This window comes from Pundamilia nyererei, unplaced genomic scaffold (assembly GCF_000239375.1).
Source record: "Pundamilia nyererei isolate P.nyererei 1_Seehausen unplaced genomic scaffold, PunNye1.0 scaffold00205, whole genome shotgun sequence".
NCBI classification, from domain to species: Eukaryota; Metazoa; Chordata; class Actinopteri; order Cichliformes; family Cichlidae; genus Pundamilia; species Pundamilia nyererei.
In genome coordinates, this window is record NW_005187606.1 from 814,017 (window position 1) to 836,418 (window position 22,402).

General features: G+C 39.5%; 1 protein-coding gene across 2 annotated transcripts in view; it reads right to left on the reverse strand.

Moving 5' to 3' along the window:
* Positions 1-22,402, reverse strand: part of LOC102199034 (protein phosphatase 1 regulatory subunit 29-like) — a 196,292-nt gene that overhangs the window by 123,242 nt on the left and 50,648 nt on the right. Inside the window, exon 2 of one of the 2 annotated variants that reach the window (XM_005747815.1) lies at positions 8,123-8,177. The exons of the other annotated variant lie outside the window; for it this stretch is intronic. The gene's annotated coding sequence lies outside the window, so the exon portion shown is untranslated. The remainder of the gene's footprint in view (positions 1-8,122; positions 8,178-22,402) is intronic. 2 annotated transcript variants of the gene reach the window in all.

Consider the following 22,402-nt stretch of genomic DNA (forward strand, 5'->3'; position numbering starts at 1 on the left):
TGGGTATCGTCAATGTTTTCTAGAATCGATTCGATTCCGATTCACAAGGTCCCGAATCGATTCGATCCACAATTCGATTCGATTCAATTCGATTTAACTCTGGGAAATTTTGCCTCAGACAGTCAGGAATATTATAATTCAGATCAGTACATTTACATATTTTTGTATCTATAAAAAGGAAGCTGACACTTGCAAGACTTTATCAAAGGTGTAATCATCACAGCAGATGCCTTTGTGTCAAAGTAGCTAAAGATAAAACACAGAAAAACATGAAGGTGATTTTCCTGGCCCGGGATTTTATAAAAATATTCTGCAGTACATCAAAAACGAAAGAAAAGCTGTGCATGAAGTGTGGTGGAAGCAAAACGGCAAAAGTCAGAGGGAATTCATGCCGATGTTTTTGTGAAGTGTAGATGGGATCTTCTTTTGCTGCTGGTTCGGTCAGTATTGTTTGGAGAGAGATCAAACTAACCACTTTAGAATCAGCGCAAAAAGGGCGTGAACACAAAGCGCGAAACATCGGAATCGATAAATATAATCGATAAATCGATCATCGAAACCCACCCCTAGTCTCATTGTGACAAGTAAAGTGTATCTTGGCTGGCTGGGCAGCTCTCTGGGTGCTCAGCACCCCCAAAGCTCTGATCCTAGAATCGCCCCTGGATGTAACACTGCAACAATGAAATAAGTGCTTAAAGAAAAATGTTTAGTGTCACACACTATCAGTATGGAACGTGTCATCATGTGGTTGGTTGGTTGCAGCTAAAAGACTTACATTAGTTTATGTTAGCTAACTAGTGGTGGTGGGGACTAATAGGAAGATCAGATTTACGTTTCCCCAGTTTTATTTTAAGAAATGAGGAATATGCTGTCCACTTTTAATCTCTGGCTCTTTAGCAGTAATTGGCTGTTTGCTGTTTGGTTAGCAGCACTCAAACTGGAAATTCCAGCTGTTAGCCATAATGTTTGGGTTTTTTAAGCACTGTTTGAGTCAGGTGACAGATTATTCGCCAGACCTACAGAAACTGATTTTCCTCCTCTGGCCAAGTGTACTGAGAGGGGAAATCAGCTGATGCTATCAGTGCTATTTTATGCAATAAAATAATCTTTGCCTTTCCAAGCAAATCCAGACAGTTTACAACAAAACAGCCCACTCACATCACACCACAAAGACAACTAAGCTTCTTACCGAAGTATGATTGGTAATCCTATCAGCACGTTTGCAGGGAAGGAAAGTCAATTTTTTGGAAGGACATGCTGATCGTGGTAGGATTCCCATTCATCTTCGGTAAGAAATGTAGGTTTTTGTTGTGATACCCAACTGATTGCGCAGCTCAGTACCTGGCCTGGTGAGGAAAAAGCTGGAGTGTGGACTCCAGTTTGTCAGTCTGGTGACTCAAACAAGCTCTCTTTCATTCAGTCCTCATTTATAAAGTGCTTTAAAAAAGGAACACTACAGCTAACAGCTGGATTTTCCTGTTTGAGTCCAGCTTTGCAAACAGCGAACAGCCACTTACTGCTACGGAAACAAACAGTGATAGTGGACAGCAAACTTCAGTTTCTTAACATAAAACTAATGGTTGCAGTCGGAGACAGCACAAAAGTAATCCCCTTAAATTGGTTGTTATCTTCCTCTGAATTATCGATTCTGTCATTAATTAGCTAAAATAAAATAATGCAAGTCTATTAGCCGCAACCAACCAACCACATGACGTCAATGGCATTAAACATGCTTTTAAAACTTTAAGCATTTATTTCTTAAATCCAGCTACACAGACAAAGTTATGTCCGTTTCTGAGAAGAGGGCCCCATGGTGTAAATCAGCCTTTATATGTATAGCGTTTCATGTCCCCTTTAAACCTTATGCCAAAGGATATGAGGGAAAGATGAGAGTCTGTGCACACCCACACAGTAGGAAGTCAAAAAAGTACAAACTTCTGTGGGGGTAGACCACTGGGTCATTAAAGTAAGCTGTGTACAATGTACTTCAAATATGAATCCTAATACAAATAATGATGGAGGAGAACTTTTAGAATAAATAATTTATACATTTAAATAATAGGGACTGTAGCAGAAAAGAACTTAATCTCACTGTAACAGATAAAATCTCTCTTTAGCATTGCAAAGATAATAGGAGATCAAAGCAAGTACTATCCACATATCAAACCCATTTCACAGGTACAATAAGCAACCGTCTAAAGGTTTGCTGTGCACCAGCACCACTGCCACGAACACTGGGTTTGTTTAAAATTCAAACCGAATTGCAAAATGTTGGGACGTTGTATAAAATGTAAATAAAAAGTGCCATGATTTGCAAATCTCATGACTCAAATCTCATTCACCCATCTTTACCCCTGAGAAACTCTCCCTGTCTAACATGTTGCTGTCTTCATATTGAAATTTAGCTTTTCCCTACATTTTCTTGTTTTTAAATATTTGATGTCTTTTCTGTTACATTGTGAATAAAATACATGTTTACATTTTACAAACCATGTCAACTGTTTAAAAGTTGCTAAGACATGCACAAATGTCTTTAACAACATTTAGAAAGTCATGAATATAAGTGGTCCTTTTTCATTTCCCAAAGACTTTTATAAGTCATTGGGAAATTCTTATATGTGAGACCAATATGCATATATGAGACTCAGTTCCACTCCTATCATATCACCATAATTGGATGTAGAAACTGAGAAAGTTCCCAATTTGCATATAAAAATAACTCTTTGCACCTCAAGTTATTACACATGGCAGCAGCAGAGAAGAGGTAAGATTTGTCATTGTCTCTTTTTTCCAAAGAATTCAAGAAAAGGACGGTATTTCTTTATTTTTAATTTGGTGATTTTTTTAGTTCTGGTCCTAAGAAATGAATCCAGGCAATAACTAATTCAGGTTAAAATGAACAGAAGCCATAAACTTTACAAGTTCAGAACAAAACGGATAAAAAAGACACAAAAAAAGAGAAAGAAATGGTTGGACCTCAAGCAAGAGCCTATAAAGTGCATCAGTTCACAGGTCATTATGTGCATCTGCAGCACTGTATGTAAATAGCACTAACAATTGTTAAGAAAATGAGTATAAAATAGGGTTTAATGTGATGTTGGACAACCTTTTGCAGCTATAGCAATTTCCTTTCTTCTGCAAAGGCTTTCCTCAAGGTTTAGGAGTATTTATCGGATTTTTTGACCATTCTTCATGAAGTACATTTGTGAGGTCAGACACTGATGTTGGATGAGTCTAAGCTCTAATTCATCCCAAAGGTGTTCTATCAGGTTGAGGTCCGGACTCTGCACAGGCCAGTCAGGTTCTTCCACACCAAACTCACTTATTCATGGACCGTGCTTTGTGCACTGGTGTGCAGTCATGTTGGAACATGAAGGAGCCCAAACTGTTCCCACCATGTTGGTAGCAGGATTTGTCCGAAATGTCCTGGTATCCTGAAGCATTAAGAGTTCCTTTCACTGGAACTATGGCACCAAGCCTGACCATAATCCCCCCCATCCACAAAACTTTAAAATCAGACAAATATCATTCTAAGGCAACTGCCAAACTCAGACACATCTGTCAGATTGCCAGATGGAGAACATGTCACTGCTCTAGAGGTCCAGTTGCTCTATAGAACTACATTGCACTTGGTGATGTAAAGCTTGGATGCAGCTGCTCATCCATAGAAACACATTACACGAAGCTCTCTACACACAGTTGTTGAGGTAATCTGAAGGCCACATGAAGCTCGGAGGTCTGTGGTGATATACTTTGCAGAAAGTTGGCGACTTCTGCGTACTATGGCCCTCAACATCCGCTGATCTGCTGCTCCATGATTTTCCATGGCCTACCAATTCCTGGCTGAGTTGCTGTCATTCCCAAAAACTTCCACTTTGTTATCATACCACTAACAGCTGACTGTGGAATATTTAGTAGTAGCATATAAACAACATCTAATCTAATCTAACATTCTGGATACAGCCATCAACACTATTATTATGAAAATATCTGTGTTTGCTTATGTTTCTTGGGCTCAGTAATCTTATTTAAAAATATGACTGAAAGCTTTGAAATTCATTAAACCAAAGCTATGATGGATGCCACTGATGACAGGATATAAGCAGATAATTACAATAAGACCACAAAATATCTGAGAGTGTGTGAGGAAAAATCAGTTTGGGGAAAGTTAGTCTCATTAAGTCAATTTGAAGTAGGCTGAAGAATCTAATCAGTGTCCCCGCACAACATGAGCCTTTAAAACATTTTATCTTCCCTCCAGCTGTAGGTGTAAATACACTGTTAATATGCCTAAGTTATTTCATTTTGTACAACTTCCCCGCTAGGACAGAAAAATACTTATTTTTAGCAGATTTTGGCTTCAATCTCTTCTGTCCTCCTCAGTTCTTGCTCTCCTTCATGCATTTATCCTCTGTGCCTCGCTCTCTAGGTCCCTTGCATTTGTTCTCCACATCTAGCTCCTTTAAGTCATCCCCAGCCTCTCTCCGCCTCACCCTTCTTCCTCCTGTAGTCTAGCTTCACACCTCATTGTGGCCACAAATCTTTCACAGCTCTCCTCTTCCTTGACTTATCTCGTCTTGTGTCCTCGTTTTGCTGCATCTTCTTCCTAGTCCCCTTTCTTTAATCTCCGTCTTTGCTTCCTTTTCCCCTACACGTGGTTGAAACATTAAACTCTATATTGTGTATAAATTCTCTCCAACTTGGTGAAGGGGTAAAGGACAGACAGTTACACCGTAGTATTTTTTACTCCATGAGATTATAGCAGCTGGTAAAAGTGATTAGTAATGTAGTTATATTATGCATAAAATAGTTATATAAAACCATTATTTTTTAGGTTTTTTTTTTCCTTTAGTGGACTTTTCTGTTTTAAAGGACATGGATAATGATGGATTTTTCTATTATATGCAGGACTTGAAGCTAACCCAGCTACAAATCTAAAGCTACCATGTTCTTAACTGAGAAGGGTTCTATTTTAGCTTTTAAGCTCTTCAAGAGAAAATTCACTAATTGGAGGCAAAGCACTTAATGCTTCAGTGTTAAAACTGGCTAAAGCCTTTTTGTTTGGAACAGTCAATTTGTACAAATTGGCTCTTTATTACTCAGTATATAATTAATACAAGGCAGTTTGAGCTGCATTGTAAAAATGTACTAGCTATAAATCTTCACTGCTTATTTGCCTACAGTTTACCTTCTCCATTAGTTTGCACTCATCTTGAGATTTTCTGCTCTACTGTACATTGCAAATTCTATTCATACATTATTTTTTTGCATGAACCCAGGACCGTGTAATAATATGGAAGATTAAAATAAAAACCCTAGATAAGTTAAACTTAAATTGGAATTTCCTTTTAAATAATATTCTCATATATCTTCATTTGAAAGTTTGACCTCGGCCTGCTACTTTCTCATTTCGCTCTTTGGCAGTTTTATTTATTTTTTTCCTGATAGCGGTTGGTTTCATATGAGCCAAGGTCTGTTGGCTTTTTGATAGCTCATATCTTCCCCATCTTCACCTTTTCATCAGTCTTTTCCATCTCTATCAATGCCCTTTTCATTTCCCTACACATTTAAAAACCATCAGTCTCCATCACATCTCCTGACTTCCACCTGTTGTTTGCTTTAATTCCCATGCTACACATCAAATACTCTGAGCGAGTCATGTCACATCCTCTGTGTGGAAACTGTCCAACCCTGATCCACCACTGGCATAAACTGAGCTTGACATTTCCTTGATATGTGCTTCAGGCAGTAACAGCACTTACTTTACACGTACAGGACTGTACAGATGTTTTAGATGTCTTTCAGCTGTTTAGATTATCTTTGACACAATGTCATCAGACGGGCAAGTTTTTGGACCTAAAGTTGACAACTTCTGCAACTTGACAATAACACCAATCATATACACAATCTATTTGACCACCATACTTTTCTAATGTTTCTAAAAACTGTCTAAAATGTTTTTTTTCCAAGACTAAAAATATCCTTTTTTCATTAGCGTTCCCACGGCAACTTCAATAAAGGCAGAGTGAATAAAATTACTTAAAGTAGTGGGTCAGTGAGAAACAACTAGGTTCTAAAATAACCATAAAATAATAATAATCCTTTAGAAGAGATATATATAACTGAACTTCAAAACTGAACTTGAGATTTGTGCAAGATTATTTTGAACCAACAATTTTGAAGTGGGGCCATTTCGTTTTAGTTTTTCTCTCTTCTTTGATGACAACACACATGTGGACAAAAATATATAACACTTAAATTGGCCTTGTTCAATTTCCTGCCATATAGTTATGTCATTCATGACAAAATAGAGGAAGCAAGCAAGAGAGTGGAGAAAGAAAACAGAACAAAGGAAAGTAGAATGGGGCTTGTAAAATGATTTGGGGGTCTTTTAGAGGCCAAACCTTCACTAGATACTGAAAAAAGGTGACAATGCTGTAAAAGACAGACTGGATGGATCAAACAAATTTTAAGTCACGACCTTAAGATTTTTGAGGTTGAGTCTAAATGCACCCATTTACTAAAGCCATTGGTGATGTAATGAACATAGTGATAGCAGCATGAAGCTGCTGCTATTTTAGCAAAACTTATGTGGACATGGCAGAAATATAAATTCAGCTGATTTTCTTTCACACTTTCATATCTAGCATGCCTAAACATTAACAATCAGGAAGCCAGCGTATTCATTCATATGAATTCGGCCAGCAGATTTTTTTTTTAAATCAAAGTCTCTATGTAGTCCTTGTGTGCGGTAATAATTGAATGAGAATCATGATGTCATCAAAATGATTCATCTTCTGTGCTACAATTTTATTTAATCAAAAATGAATACCGCACAGCTGAACAGGCAGTGGAAATGTGGTATGTGTAGAGTGGCGTTTCTCGATACAAACAAAAGGTTAATGATGCTTAATAGTTTCACCAGATTTACTTTAAATACTTACACACATCGCTACCTGAGTCCCAATTTAAGGGCTAGATATTAGCAGCTTCTAATTCCCCACAGCATCACCACATAGCCCTTATCTGTATATCAGTTCAGGTCAGATACAGTTGGTTAATTCAGGAATAAGTTATTTCCAAGCTAGCTGGCGAATTGCTTGATTTTCATTGTTGTTCACTGCTGCGGTCTGGTTTGATAAAGTCATCTCCCTTGATGCTTCTTGTTTGTGTTCTATAGATGATTTTTCACTGCTGAACTTCTTTCAGTGGTTTCCTTTAGGGTTTGCCACAGCAGATCATCTGTCTCCATCTCCCCCTAACCCTAGCATCCTCTTCTGTCACACCAACACAAGCTGTACCGTCTATGTACTCATTTCCAATCCTGCCCCACCTGGTCACTCCCAGTAAAAATATTAGCATTTTAACTCCACCTCCATCTCCACCTTCTGTCTCCAAACTATACATCAAAGCAAGAAATTGTTGAACACATCATAGAAATATATTGTTGGAATCTGGCATATCGATACTTGTTGTGGTTTTCAGATATACACATCTGCATACTGCCCTGGTTAGCTCACTGGATTATTTGTTTGCTGTGTGACATAATACTCAATATCAATGAAGCATCGCTATATTTCAAACTAACCACTGGCGAAAGGAGCTGCTGTTGGTCTGGCTGCCAAAGATGTTAAAGCTGTACCATCGTATCATCTTCTGCTAAACTTAATTCAGAAGCATTTCTCACAATCATTGGTATAATGATTGGCAGCAGGTCAAGGTTGTTAACATTTTAATAATAAAAATAGTTAGAATTTAGCTTTTTTTAGCTTTTTGTTTAACAGAAGTTTCATCACCACTTCATCAAAAAATTCAGTAACAAAAAGAGAGGTAAATGAACTGGTTCTTATATAATGCTTTTCTATTTAAACATTCAAAGTGATTCATACAACATGCCTCATTCACACAAGCACTTTTTTTCTATACTTAAGTGCTTTCTATTTAACATTCATACTCCAGTGGATGCATCACAGAACAAACTGGGGTTCAGCATCTTATCCAAGGATACTTTGACAGGGACTGAACCACCAACCTTCCAATTAGTGGACGATCCTGATCTGCATGATCTGCATGACAAAGCATGCAAGCGAGGGATGTGTCTCATGTATGGAGAAGAGCTTACCTGCACACGTGCACCTGGGTATAACACCTCAGCCAGTAACCCAAGAAAGAAGCACCTGCAGAGACAGTAATAAATGGTGAAGTGGGAGATTAAATACATTCCAAGCAGAGCTGAGTAACTGCTTCTTTGATTTGGCCATAAATACCGAGGGACTGAGCACATACAAAAAACACCAAGAACTTAAAGGTTTGGCTTTACTTTGGTTTAGGTTTTATGTTCACACAGTCCGGAGTGATGTACGTTTTCTGCCTTCTTTATTGATGGGAGGGGAGGGGAGAGGAAGGGAAGAGTGCAGATGTACAGAACAAAGATGGATGGTTGACTGTCGGGCAATCTTCTGTCGGGGTTATCTGAGGAGGCAGCTGAAAAGGCTGGCGAGAGAAATGACTTTAAGACTACAAGTTCTAAAACTCGCATTAGTCACACTCCAACTTTCTCTTTACACCACAGCCCAATTAACACTGAAAGATCTGCATAAAAGCAAATCAATTTCACATTTTATGAGTGATATATAACTGAATTATGATACACAGATTTTGTTTCTCCTTCTGAGGAAAAGTCTGGACAAACTCTAATTTATCTATTTTTAATTTAAGTTTCACCAACAATTAGTTCGGAAAGGAGTGCGATTTGGACAGGAGAGTAGAAGTTGTTGAACTGAGCACCTTTATTACTGTACTTTGGATCACTGCCCAACTGGCCACTGGTTGAATATCAGCTGGCAAACCTCGGGGCATTATGTGAAAAAGAATGACAAACTGTTTTCCTTTCCTCCATTGAACTGCAGATACAAGCCTCCTCCATTTTTTGATAAGAAATATTTAACCCTATGTAGTCAATATCATACTAATCACTATATAGTGATTGAGGTTTTGACAAATTCTTCCACCCCTTTTCCCTTCATTACACATCTAGGCCGATGAGGACAATGTCTCGAAACAGTACTTCAAATTCAGTTCTAGGTTTCTTAGAAAATGCAACAAGGTAACAAATATAAGACATTTTTGATTAAAAAGAAATGAAGCATGATATCAGATTGCAAAAAAAATCTTCATGCTTGCAAGTCCCCAAACAGTAAGTATGGCTGAGGGTGAACTAAAATCTGAACTGTTGCTGATTTCCATCTGTTTCCTCCTCCTTAGCTGGTTTCTACATCCTGAAACGTGTGCTTGTAAGTCAATCATGCTTAGCGTGGGTTACAAGATGTGGAATCAGATTGAGTTTGATTCCCTCTCACTCTGAAAAGGTCAAAGCCGGCAGAATGACAGGTTAACAAACCCCAGCTCAGTAAATGAGTGACTTAAATCCATGTGACCTTTGTTTACAGGCCTTGCTTTAATGGTTGCCATTGACAAAAACACCTTGACACAGTGCTGATACGTTTCAGTCTACGAAACAAAACAAAACAAACCCGTGTAGTGTGTGAGGTTTGCGTCTGCTCCTGAAATTCGGACAAATTATGCTCAGTTTATCAGGCCATTGAAGCTGCTGACCTGGCCAAGGTCATAAAAAGTTGCAGAGAAAATAAATAAATAAATAAATGAATAACGAGCGCACTAATCCTTGACCTCTGCTGAAATTGTTTTTTAAAAATTGTTTAAGAATTCTGATAAAGAGAAACATGGATCAGTAGTCATTGCTTTACAGTGCTATGCAGAAAGTCCACCTCTTTTCTTTAGATTTTATTCCAAGAAGTCAGGCTTTCTTTTATAATTATTTTAATTTGCCAGGAGCAATAGATCTCTTTCAACGGTTTTCTTTGAACATTGGCTGCTTTTTTTATTCGTTTTCAGTCCAGTACTTTTGTTTGATCATTTTCAGAGGAATATTTTTGTTTGTTAAACCACTTAACATGGACCTATGAATCATTCAAGCATAAAAAAGGCACCTAACTTAAGGGATGAACCAGTGTTGTGTCTAGTCATTAAAGACAATATATCAAAGAACCAGTTTTAAATTGTATCTATGGATAATTCATTATCAGCAAGCTGCCACAAAAACATTTCTTTAGTTGAAGCTATATGAAAATGCCAAAGATCACAGTTTGACAACCACAGACCGCAGTGTAGCTTAAAAAACAAAACAAAAGACAAATTGAGGGGAAAATAAAAGGCAGGCGTAAAGAGTTTTGGACTGCAGCTGAGCAGTATCTGAAAATCATGTCCTTAAGAAATAAGAAAACACCAGCAAAGATGTGTCACAGGACCTCAGAGATGCAAAAAATAAATAAATAATTAAATAAATAAAGAGAAAGAGTAAATACAGTCAGTTTTTAAACCACTATCTGGAAAGTGTCTGATTGCCAGTGCCCTCATTTTCCGCTGGATCCCAAACACACTGCCAGTGCAGTAAAACATCCTTACACAGAACCACACAATGGGCTTCACAGAGCCCTGAACTCAGCATAGAAGAATATTGAAAAACATCTTGACAGGGAATGCATGAAGACACATCCAACATGCAAAGACACGCTTCAATGTCTGTCAGGAAGCCTCGAGAACTATTTCTAACGACTACTTAAAGAAGGTACAACAAAGCTTGTCTAAGAGAGATCTGGCAATATTGAAGAATGAGGGTGGTCATCTCAGATAGTGGGTGAGATCATGGCAGCTATGTTGATCCTGTTTATACCTGTTAAGTCCTTATATAGTTTTCTTCTTTAACCATGATCATTCTATAACCTTAACTCTTATCTTTTTTTATCTACACTAAAGCACTGTAAAAGCGTCAGAGGCTCTGTAAGGACAAACAAACAATATGTTATTGGTTACAATATGAGGACTTCTTTGCAACCACAGTGCCACAAACCAGTGACGCTGTAAACTCTGTTCAGGTAGAGGATCAAGCAGTGAAGTCTTTTTTTTGGACCAAGATAAACTTTCTGATACCTTTGGGCTCCTTTTTTCATGAGTCCGACATGGCTTGAATCATTTCAGTATCAGCATGCCGCCTTATCACCTGTCTGTGTAATTTGTCCCATTCCGATTCTGTCCCTGTAATTCCGAACTCACGTCACATGTGGATGCTTCCTTCCATTTTTCACACGAAAACAAGATAAGAAGTTTGGGTGCGCCTCGTCTCTATTTTCAAACACTCTCCTGCTTCCTAAGTGCTCAGTGAACAATCAAGATTTTGCCTTGATAGCTTGCTTCAGCTCCAGGTTGCTATCTTGATTGCCATCCAAAACGCTTGTTTTTCTAATGGGAGTGGGAATTAATTTCTACCCTCCCGCGGCGCGAAGCAGAGAGTGAGAGAGAGTGCAGGTTGGCTGGCTACAAATGGAGGAAAAACAACGATCTACTGAGACAGAGATGGGGGAAGATGGTGACATAAAAAGAAAACCAGAGAGACCAAAGAGGAGACAGAAGGCGATTGAGATGAGTGACAGAGATTAGAAGGCAACAATCACAGAGACAGACTAAGCAAGGAGCAGTGTCTTAAAATTCTCCACATTCCCTCCATTTCGTTTACTGCCCTTACTGTGAGGGATTTTGTGTCTTGCCGCATGAGGCTGCCTTCAAATGTTGCACATAAAGATTCTTTTGATCATATCTGACAAAGCGTCCCTCTCTCTCTCTCTCCACCTATACCTCTGCCGTCAGCTCCCTATGCCACGCGCTTCTCAATGTCTCTCACTCATTGTTCTCTCATTAAGCATCTTGTCCCGCTGAGCTTTTATCACCTTTCTCCTCACATTTCTCTCTCTCGCCAATTTACTCCCTCCACCTCTCTCTCTCATATCCACCATCTTGGATGTTTTGGGTTCCCCCCCCGGCTCTTACTGCCCCTGCGTCCCCCCCTTGCCTCACTCTGTGGCTCTCTTTCTCTACCACTTTGCGTCAATTCAATTTGACTCAATTCAGGTTGCTTTACTGAATCTAATGTTTGATGAAAGGTTTCTCCTGAAGCACACAATCGATTAAAATAAGGAAATAATGAACTGGCTCTTTTGTAGTTTCTGTGTGTATCCTTTAACAGTAAATCCTCAGTGCACTTTTCTATAAGGGGATTTTTAGGGGATTCTTAATTCAGCTGTGCTATATAGACATAGCAGGGGAAGAATCTATGTTATAGACTCATGCGAGAAGAGAATGTTTTTAAATTTGGGAAGACTGATAGAGAAATTAAACAAATATAAATATGGAAAAATTTCTTGTCTTGGGGATCGATTTTCTCATCTACCCTCTTAAATATTACTGTCCCCCCACCCACCTTCTTTTATAGCTCCATGGCTCTTTGATCTCATTTTGACTGAGGAGCATTAGGATCATTTGTATCTGAAGCATAAATGGAGCAAAACATGCTGTACCAAGCGTATAAATAAACACTGCTGTGTTGCCACTCTCTTGATCTGAGCCTAAATCTCCTTTCTCCTCATCTCTCTCCTCCTTCTTTGTCAGAGTCTAATTTTTTACACTTTTTCTTAGATGAAAGAAGATTAGCTTAAAGAGGAGAAACTAGCTCCGGTGACTCATTTTGATGACTCATAATCTTCATTTTATGTTGGCAGGAAGATGGCGCCAGTGTGTGCGGCTAGCCACCTATCAGGCCTGATCAGATTGTTGTTTGCTATTGTTTTATTTTGTGTTTGTTGCCAAGACAACAGCTCTTATAGGTAGGGATGGGTACCGGTATCCGCACCGGTTCTCACATAAACGGTAGTAACCAGACCGAAAAGCAGCGCACATTTCAGTGCTTTATTTCGGTGCTTTTTTTTCCTGAGATGTCATACACTTTGGATTCTAGCCAATCATTTTACCTTTGCAAGCGTAGTAGGCGGGCCCAGGTAGTACGTTCTTTTAGAGCAGAGCTACAGATTAAAAATGCCCAAGGCGAAGTGGTCAAATTCTGGCTGTACTTCACAGCAAAAGATGCAAACTCAGCAGCCTGTAACAAGTGCTTTAAGGTGATACTGTGCAAAGGAGGTAACTCCTCGAATCTGATGAAACACCTGGCGACGTATAGCATTTTGTTAAAAGCCGAGAAATGCACCGTATTTGATAGCTTGCTGCGAGACCTCACACCGCTCACATCTACTGCGGGTGTGGTGCCTGTTATCAGACCCAGAGTTAGCAACATCCCCCAAAAACCCGAAGAGGAGAGTCCTGGCCCCTAGCCCCGCCAGTGTAGCAGAAATGATGACGGATGATGATGGCAGCAGCAGCCGTTCTTCTCTGGGTCAGTAGCTTAATGTTGTTCGTGTGTAATTTACGTTGAGTAGGCTAACCACGTTAGTAAATTAATGCACGTAAGGTGAACTAGCAAACACGTCGTAGTTACATGCGGCTATCTTCTTGTTTGATGGCAGATACTCCCTTCACCCTGGCAAAAAAGCTAAAATGACCAAAGAAAAAATGGAAAACAGCTAAACATGAGAGGTTTTTGGACAAAGTTTGTGTTTTTTTCCATTGTTTAAGCACTGCTTCCAGCCAAGAGTGATACCATAAATCCCCTATAGCTGCAGAAAAGACTAACATTGTGATCTTTTTACAAAAAAACAGCTGAACATGAGAGGTTTTTGGACCAATTTTGTGTTCTCTATTCTTTAAGCACCGGTTCGAGTTAAGCACCGGCACCGTTTCAAAAGTACCAGTTTGGTATTGGTATCGGATAAAACCTAAATGATACCCATCCCTACTTATAGCTCATATCAGCACCAAACACTTTTTGATATCAGATCATCCCACAAAACTTGGGTAAAGCATAATTTAGGTGATGAACTAAATATAAATAACTGGTGTCTATACCGGCGTACTGACCGGTCACTGACCTGCTGTCATCACACAGAGGAAGGCCGAGGAAGCGTGGTGGTGTTCTGTGGAGAACCTGGGGCTTACCTGAGATATGGCTGTGGGTGTAGTCCTTTCTGCTATTCAGGTGGATTTTTTCTGAGTCAGCAATCGCTGAGTGCATCCAGCCTATTGTTTCTGCTGTTTCTTACCTAACTTGCCAGTGGAAATGTATCTTACCAGGCTATGATGGGCCAGGCATCACAGTGTGCATTATAGGAACCTTCGGGCACCGAGTTTCACCCCTACAACAAGCCGTAAGAACGGGATTGTTTGTTTGGCTCTTATTAACACTAGAGGTCTAACAAACAACACTTTTCTGTTAAATGAATTCTTTACCTCTCCTGAACTGGATTTTATATTTCTGACAGAGACTTGGCTTTGTACTGGTGAGTTCACCCCATTCTTAGAACCTCCTGACTGTTTGTTTTTCAGTTCCTCTCAGACTGCAGGCAGAGGTGGGGGGCTCACTACTGTATTCAAATCCAGTTTCCAATGTCAATAGTCAACATCTAACTCCTTCTCCACCTTTGAATGGCAGTCAAATGGGCTCTGGTCTACTGCCCTCCTGAGATGAATAACTGTGAATTATGATGAGTTCCTGATTGCCGGTGATTTTAATATTTGACTATATCAGGACTCTTGCGCAAGGAATTTCTTGATCTTATTGAAACATTTAATCTCACTCAGTCTGTGTCTGGTCCAACACATGAAAAAGGACACACACTGGACCTACTGTTATCATTTCATTTAAACTTATGCCTGACCGAGTTCTGTGAGACTCATATTTCAGATTATTATGCTATTTTATTTACTGTTTACTGTCACTGTTTACTGCTAAACCACACGTCCCAGCTCAACGAGTGCAAACACAGATGCTGATCTATGTTTGCATTAGCTTTTCATGACTCTGTACTTGTTAAATCTTAACCCTGCTCAATTTATAGTTCTTTTTAATTAATCTTGTAGCAGCCTACAGGACGTGGTTGCTCCTTTTAGAATTTAACAGTCTAAACCAGTGACCGAGCCATGACTGAATGATACCACTCGCTCTCTAAGGCGCAATTGCCCATGCAGAGAGAGGGGATGGAAGAAGGATTACCTTCAAGTTTCATTGGCTACTTTAAAAAGCAGCCTATCAGAGAGCTGTTAAAGCTGCAAAAACCCAATTTTTGATCAAATCTTATCTCAAATAACAGCCACAAACCTCACTCTTAACTCTCTTATGAATCCATGTAGTGCTACTTGTATTGTGCCCTCATCTGCACTTTACTAAAGGTTTCTCACATTTAAAAAGATTTCTGCTCTCCGGACTATTCCCTCTAATTGTGTCCCAGATCCTGCTGTTTCTCTTTCTTGCCCAGTTGTCTTTGAGAACTTTGACCAAGCATCTCTCCCCTTTTTATCTGACATAGTTCAGCATATGCACCCGTCTTCTTGAACCCTAGACAGTATTGCACCACACCTCTTCAAGGAGGTTTTTAATATTCTTGAGCCACGTATTGACCTAATCATTCATCCCTAACATCTGGTTGTTCCCCAGCTGCTTTAAAACATGTGGTCATACAGCCACTCATCAAAAAGTGTAAATTGGACTTTCTAATTTTAGGCCCATTTCTAAGCTCTCTTTTTTAATCAAAGGTTTTAGAGCTATGGTGGTGCGGTGATTAGCACTGTTGCCTCACAGCAAGAATGTCCTGAGTTCAGTTCCACCACCTGGCCGGGGCATTTCTGTGTGGAGTTTGTGTGGGTTCTCTCCAGGTACGCCAGCTTCATTCTGCAGTCCAAAGTTAGTGGGGTTATGTTAATTGATGATTCTAAATTGCCCATAGGTGTGCATTTGAGTGTGAATTGTTGTCTGTCTCTATGTGTTAGCCCTGTGACAGACTGATGATCTTTTATATCTGTGAGATGGGAGTTTCTCTGTCCATTTAGGGCAGGATTCATCATCTGTGCCCCCACTTAGTCGTGGAGCACCTCAGAATTCTCTGCTGGAGACCTTTCTCTTCTCTTTATATTTGCTTCTTTTGGGGTCCACTTATGGATTTGAAGATGACCTCCAGATATATTTGCCTGTACAAATCAAGAGCCGCATTTCTATCCAGGCACTAGTGAACTGTATCAGAGAAAAAAAAATTATTTTGGCAACTCAGTCTGTTAGATAGGTATGACAGTGCTCCTTTAGTCTATTATTGTCATCCAGTTACAAGGAACCTTGGTGTGACTTTTGACAGTGACAAGTTTCTTTCAACTAAAGCTCCTCAGTAAGGTGAAGGCCTAGTTCACGCTACATGACTTTGAGAGAGTAATTCACGCTTTTATTACCTCTTATCTTGATTACTGTAACTCTTTATATGTTGGCTCTGATGAGGCCTCCTAGAGATTCTGAGATCAAGGTTTAAAACCAGAGGCAATAGAGCCTTTTCAGTGGTGACTCCTAATCTTTGGAACAACTTACCTTTTCATATTTTAGCCACCCAGTCTCTCATTTTAAAACATTTCAAAACCTATTTTTTCTAACTTGATTTCAGGTGTAGAATGGCAGAATATCCTGGCTTTTAATGCACTTTTCTATTTACTTGTTTTATTTCATTTTTAGTTTATATTTATTTTTAATTTGTTATTCCACCTGCACCCCCTCCTCCTACTAGTTGTTACCAGTGTTTTCTTACTGAAAGCTGAGGAAACAGATTCTTTTGGAGATTATGTATCGGAATTTCAGGAGCAGGACCACGCCTCCAAACACGCTCCTTCCGGTTGTCATCTATATAGGTTCCCCCAGTTCTGCAAACTGTTCATTCTCGTTTACGTGCCCTTCCCTCCCTCCTCGTTCTCTATTCTTTAACTTCTTCATTTCTATTTAGTTCATGGGGATCTGCCAGGCCCAGGAGCTGTTGCCAGTCCCCTTCGAAGCCTTCCCCAAACCGCAGCTCAATTCATGTCCAAGCATTCACCTTTACTTACTAAAACCCTGTCAAACCTAAAATGAGGACGTGGACCCATCTAGTGAAGTTAAAAAATGATGTGCCTTTCGAAATCTGTTGATTACACAAGTAAGGCATCATTTTTCATTCTGAAGGCATACGGTCTCCGTTTTAGGTTCTCAACACACTTTTTAGAGTTTTACTATTGATTAGAGAGCAAATCGAACGAAGATGCAGATAAATTAGTTTCTCTCATGTAAACTAAACGTGACCACAGCAACCTGCTAGCAACCAGTGTGATCATAATGAGATTTTGGTGTAGTGTCCTGGTAGTGACTTAGCAACGACTCAACCACTGGTTGGAAAAAACACATTGTACTGAATTGGATAAGTGCAAGACAATTAATTTTAATGTCATTTAAATTTAAAAAGCTGTTGCAATACGAGCTTCTGAAAATGGCAAACTGTGTATAAAAATGGCTCTGATTCCTAAACAGTTAATTCAATACTTATATAAAACCCTTTTAATTAAGGTGGGGCCAGGTTTCACGATGAACACACCCGAAACTCTGGCTGATGGAGAACCACACCCAGTTTCACACCTTGACTCAGGCGATTAGAGGATCATCAGGGGGTCCTTTTGTCCCTCCGTGGGGGGAAACTCCCACTAGGTTTATATCTGGGACTCTCCACCATTTGACCTTAGAACTGAAGAAGCTTCTCGGATGAGAGGTGAAACGTCTTCAAGCAACTTAAAGAAGTCCAGACGCTTTTCTTTGCAAGCTCCTTTGACTACGATGACCTGGATGACTGAGAACCTTCACAGACATACCTTTTAATTAAAAGTTAATGACTGCACTTCAATAACATCTTGACTATTTAAATTAAAATCCATTGTGGTGCTGTACAAAAGCAAAATGGCAAAACATATGTGTTTTGTTTCTTCCTGTTTAAAGGGCTTTTTTCCTCCCCATTGTCGCAAAGTGCTTGCTCACAGGGGGTTACGTGATTGGTCAGGTTTTCTCTCTATTATTGTAGAGACCTTACACTATAAAACACCTTGAGGCAAATGCTGTGATGATATAGCGCTACATAAATTGAACTGAACTAAGGTGAATGAAATTTAAATGAATTGAATAGAACTAAACTAATCTGACCCAAAACCTTACAGGTAAGGTGTTTGTTTCAGGATAAAAATATGTATTTCTCTGTAGGAACAGATGTCCTAGGTGCTCTGGGTGAATTGGTCCATGACACATAGTGTAATGGCAGTGATTTTCACATGAAAAGTCTATAAAGAAACCAAGCTGGCTACTGTGAGATGCAAACTGACTCTTTAACCTACCACCATCTGTCACTGCCTAGATCAGCAGAACAACCTACACCTTGGCCTCGTAAACACTCTGCTTTGCTCACTGTAATTAACGGGACCTAAGATTCAGTGATGGGCAAAAAATGGCCTTTGACAGCGACCCAGTGAATTCACAAGAGGGCAGAAAGCTAAGTACAGGTTGAACTGCGTAGACACGAATAAGTCCTTTTCCATCATCATGCTCTGTTGCATCCAGCAGTTACTGCAGCTATAATACCTTCTCATCTAATATCACAGTGGCTCTCAGATCCTTTCCACTCAGAGTATGGACTATTTTCCTGCAGACTACACTCATGTTTAAACACTGCATCTTTATTTCTGTCACAGCAGAGTGTTGTTCTAATGAGAGCTAAACTTTTGCCTTACTGTACTAAGTGCTCTGATACTGCTAGTGACTAAATTTGAAACAGATTTTACTGTTTGGCATCTTTGTGGAAAAAAAGCAAAATAGATAACATCTCATGGCAAAATTAGATGTATGTATTATGTGAAAGACATAACTTCTAATAAACAGCAGAATCCTTTAGGGCGAAAAGTAAAAAAAAAAAGAAAAGAAAAAGACGTTTTAGATGATAAAAGTACAGAAAATCACCGAGCAGTTTATTAAACCATGCTAGTTGGTTTCAAGTAAGCCCCAGCTAGATGAATTTGTCTGTCATGGAAGAAAAATAGTAGAGAATTTATATTTTATAAAGTTTCCTTTTCCTGTCCTAACCACGCTCTCTGGGAAAATTCTTGAAAGACTCTTTGGTCTTTCTTTGAAAGGACAAAAAAACAATCTTCAGCAACTCATGGTGTAGGGTGGCATGTGCCAAAACCCTCAGTACCCACATCCTGTTACTGTATCAGTGACTGACACATTCGATGCTGAGTGTAAGTAAGTCCTCACATGAATGTATGTCTGTGTATGTATATTGATTTTGTCACTGTGGAAACAACATGGAAGCCCAGAAAATTGAGCTTTCTAATGTGTTTAACACTGTAACCAAATACTCAAAGAGTGATGCATTTTTCTGAACTTAACTGAACCAAACAGTAAAGAAAACTACTGAAGAAGCATTTGCACGTTTCTCACAACCAATGAGACTGTTTAGTCTGAGGATGTTTTAAACTGTCACCAAGACCAGAAACGGCCCTAACCAATCTGGCGCCCTAGGCAAGATTTTAGGTGGCGCCCCCCTACATCAGCAGTGTAGTGTAATGTTGTAACAAATAATATTTCTATTAAATAAGCTTTATTTTGCATTTTAATTAACGTGGGATTATTTTTTGTATTTAGAAATAATAGTACCAACTTTTTTTTTTTCAACATTTGTGACACTGGCGTGGCGCCCCCTGATGGACGGCGCCCTTAGCATTTGCCTATACAGCCTATGCCACGGGCCGGCCCTGACCAAGACTGCTGGTTGTTTATAGCAGTTTGTGTGTTAAATGGCATTGCATTAAAGCTCACCGCCGTTTGAGAATACCTGTGTGTAGACTATTGATCAGTAATGTGTCTTTAAATTATAAACTGAGCATGTGATTGAGTGAGGGTGAGGGCAGAGTATTCAAGAAAGAATCAAGCACCTCTATTTGCAGATGTTGATTAGATCTGTTTGATGGAATGGGAACCAGTGACCCAGTGAAACCATGACTGATAGGCAGATCAATAACCACTGAGAGACAATATATAGCGGTTTGTAAGTCTTTCACCTGCCAGGCGTACTATGTTCTATGTGTCATCCATTTAATCTCTTTCTTCTCCATCTCTTTTCTCATTTCTTTTTTCTCTTCTTCTCTCACACTTTATGCCTTTTTTTCTAATGACTTCCACTCTTTACATTTTCAAAATCTCACCTTCAATCTGTCCAAATCCTCTCCTCCTTTTATCCTCTGCTTATGTTTCCCTTCTTCAAGAGGTTTTCACCTCAAATCTTGCCTGCCTCCAGTCCCCCGCACCCTCATCTTACCCCATCCCCTCACCGGTCGTGACTGAACTCCTTCCCCACAGCTCCCCCCGCCACCCCCCTTCATTTTCATTCCACTCGTTTACTTTGAGTCCAGAATACGACTGGCACGACTCTGTCCAGAGGGAGCCGGCCAGGAGACCTCAGGCCATATGCTACACGGAATAGAGAGATGGAAGAGTAATAGTAGAGAGGTGAGAGAAAGCAGCTCAGCACAAAACAGCCAAAATATGGAAAGGACACGAACAGAGGATGATGAAGTGGGAAAAAAGACTCTACAAAGGGTAGACAAAGAAATGAAGACTGAGAAAAAGGGGACGATAAATCAACTTTCTTTTTCAATGAGACCAGTTGATTCAAATCGAAATCTTTCCATATATGCTAAGTAAACATTTCAGGAGGAAGAGCAAATGGGGAATGGTGGAATAGTGTGTCAATTCAAGGTACAATTTACTTTCAGGTGTCAAGAAACAAGTTGGATATATTACTAATTACATAAGATGAAACTATAATCCAGCAGATCCTGAACAGCATAATGAATTCACATTCAATTACACAAATGTTGGTTGATACTAGAACGCAGGAAAAAAAAAGATGCCTCCAGATATATCTAAAGCTTCCCCTTAAATAGGAAATGTTGTTTTTTTCCTACGTCAGTTCAAAGAGACCTATAATGCTCATTTCAGCTTCAAATTAAAATTTTTGGACTATATTTGAGGAGCTCTGCGTGATTCAGTTCAAAATAACCCTAATTCATCGTATAGCTGGTCTTAGTGCAGTCCCTCAATTCATCCACTGCCTTAAAGAACTTGCTTTGGCAGCTCCCACTTGCCTTTCATCCTTCTAAATTCTAATTGGCTGCCCCTCACCCCGCACAACAGGTGGGGGGGGGGGGGGGGGGGGGGGGGGGGGGGGGGGGGGGGGGGGGTCTGTGTTCATAGTGAAAGCTGTCTACATTTGCTGACTTCTTTATTTGAAACTTTGAACTTTGATTTATAAGCATCCATCACCTTTGGAGTACATATATGGCAGAAAACATGGACCAGGAAACTAGATGTACAGTTTAAAGTTGCACAAACCTTATCAGTGTTCCCCTCATAGACACACAGAGCTTGCATCTCTAAATCATTGGTGCAGCACAGCATTTAAAGATTCAGAAACAATCAGACTTCATACATGACAAGTGTTTATGCACATATTCAAAGTTTAACAAACAAAAATTCATGACCCATGACTCTCAGAGACACATGCATAAACATGTGGGCTCGCTGAGAACTCTAGCATGCAGTGCAACCACACGCAGTGGCCTTGTTGCCTGGTAACAAAACTTACTTTTTGCTAAAATCATTTCTTGGAACAAAGTGATGTGAAGATACGGAGATGGCAAAGACAAGAGGAGGAGAGAAAACAGGAGGGTAAAGAGATAAAAGGAAAAAAATATGTGGAAATAAGACAGCAGCAAATGAATAGAACGTAAAAGACAGGCACAAATATGAAAGTAATCTTGAGCGGGTGTTCAAAAGTTTATTTTAAAAACTCATTAATGTGACAGAAACACAGACTGGGGAGAAAAAAGAATATTTTGCAGTGGCTGGTGAAGTAGATTTCTTTTTTTCTTTTTTAGCCTGTTTATCTATTTTCTTCACATGTGCACTTTACATATGAGACAAAAACTTTTTCAACTGTTCTTTTTTTTAAAAAGACGTCCACCTAAGATGTGAAATGAGAGTCTGTCATTTTCCCTCAGCTGCAAGGTATCTGGATTTAAATACTGTAGGGAAGCCAAAAGGAATGGTGGACTGTCACTGGAGCCGCAACACCACATACACTCTGTGGTAAAGAGTCTGAACCTAGTGTCATGTGGTTTTTAGCAATGCAGATCAACTTTAATGGGTAACTTTTTACTAGCAAATAAATAGAAAGTTGGATCTGCCTTTTCTGCTTGGTGGTATTTCCTTTTTTGACCTGGGCTGTCAGCCTGAGTTGCAACTGTCATATCAACGGAAGAAAAATGGCAACCTGCCTCTGGTATCACCATGGGTGTTTTCTCCAGTCTCCCTGAAATGGTAAATGGACTGATTTTTTTATATAGTTCTTTGCTACACTTGCTGAACACTCAAAGCACTTTATGTATGTGTCTTTCACTCATTCACACAAGCACTTCTTCTTTTTAACATTCATACACATTTATATGGCAATGCATGCATTAAAGAGCAACTTGGGGTTAGTATTAGAGATGGCACGAT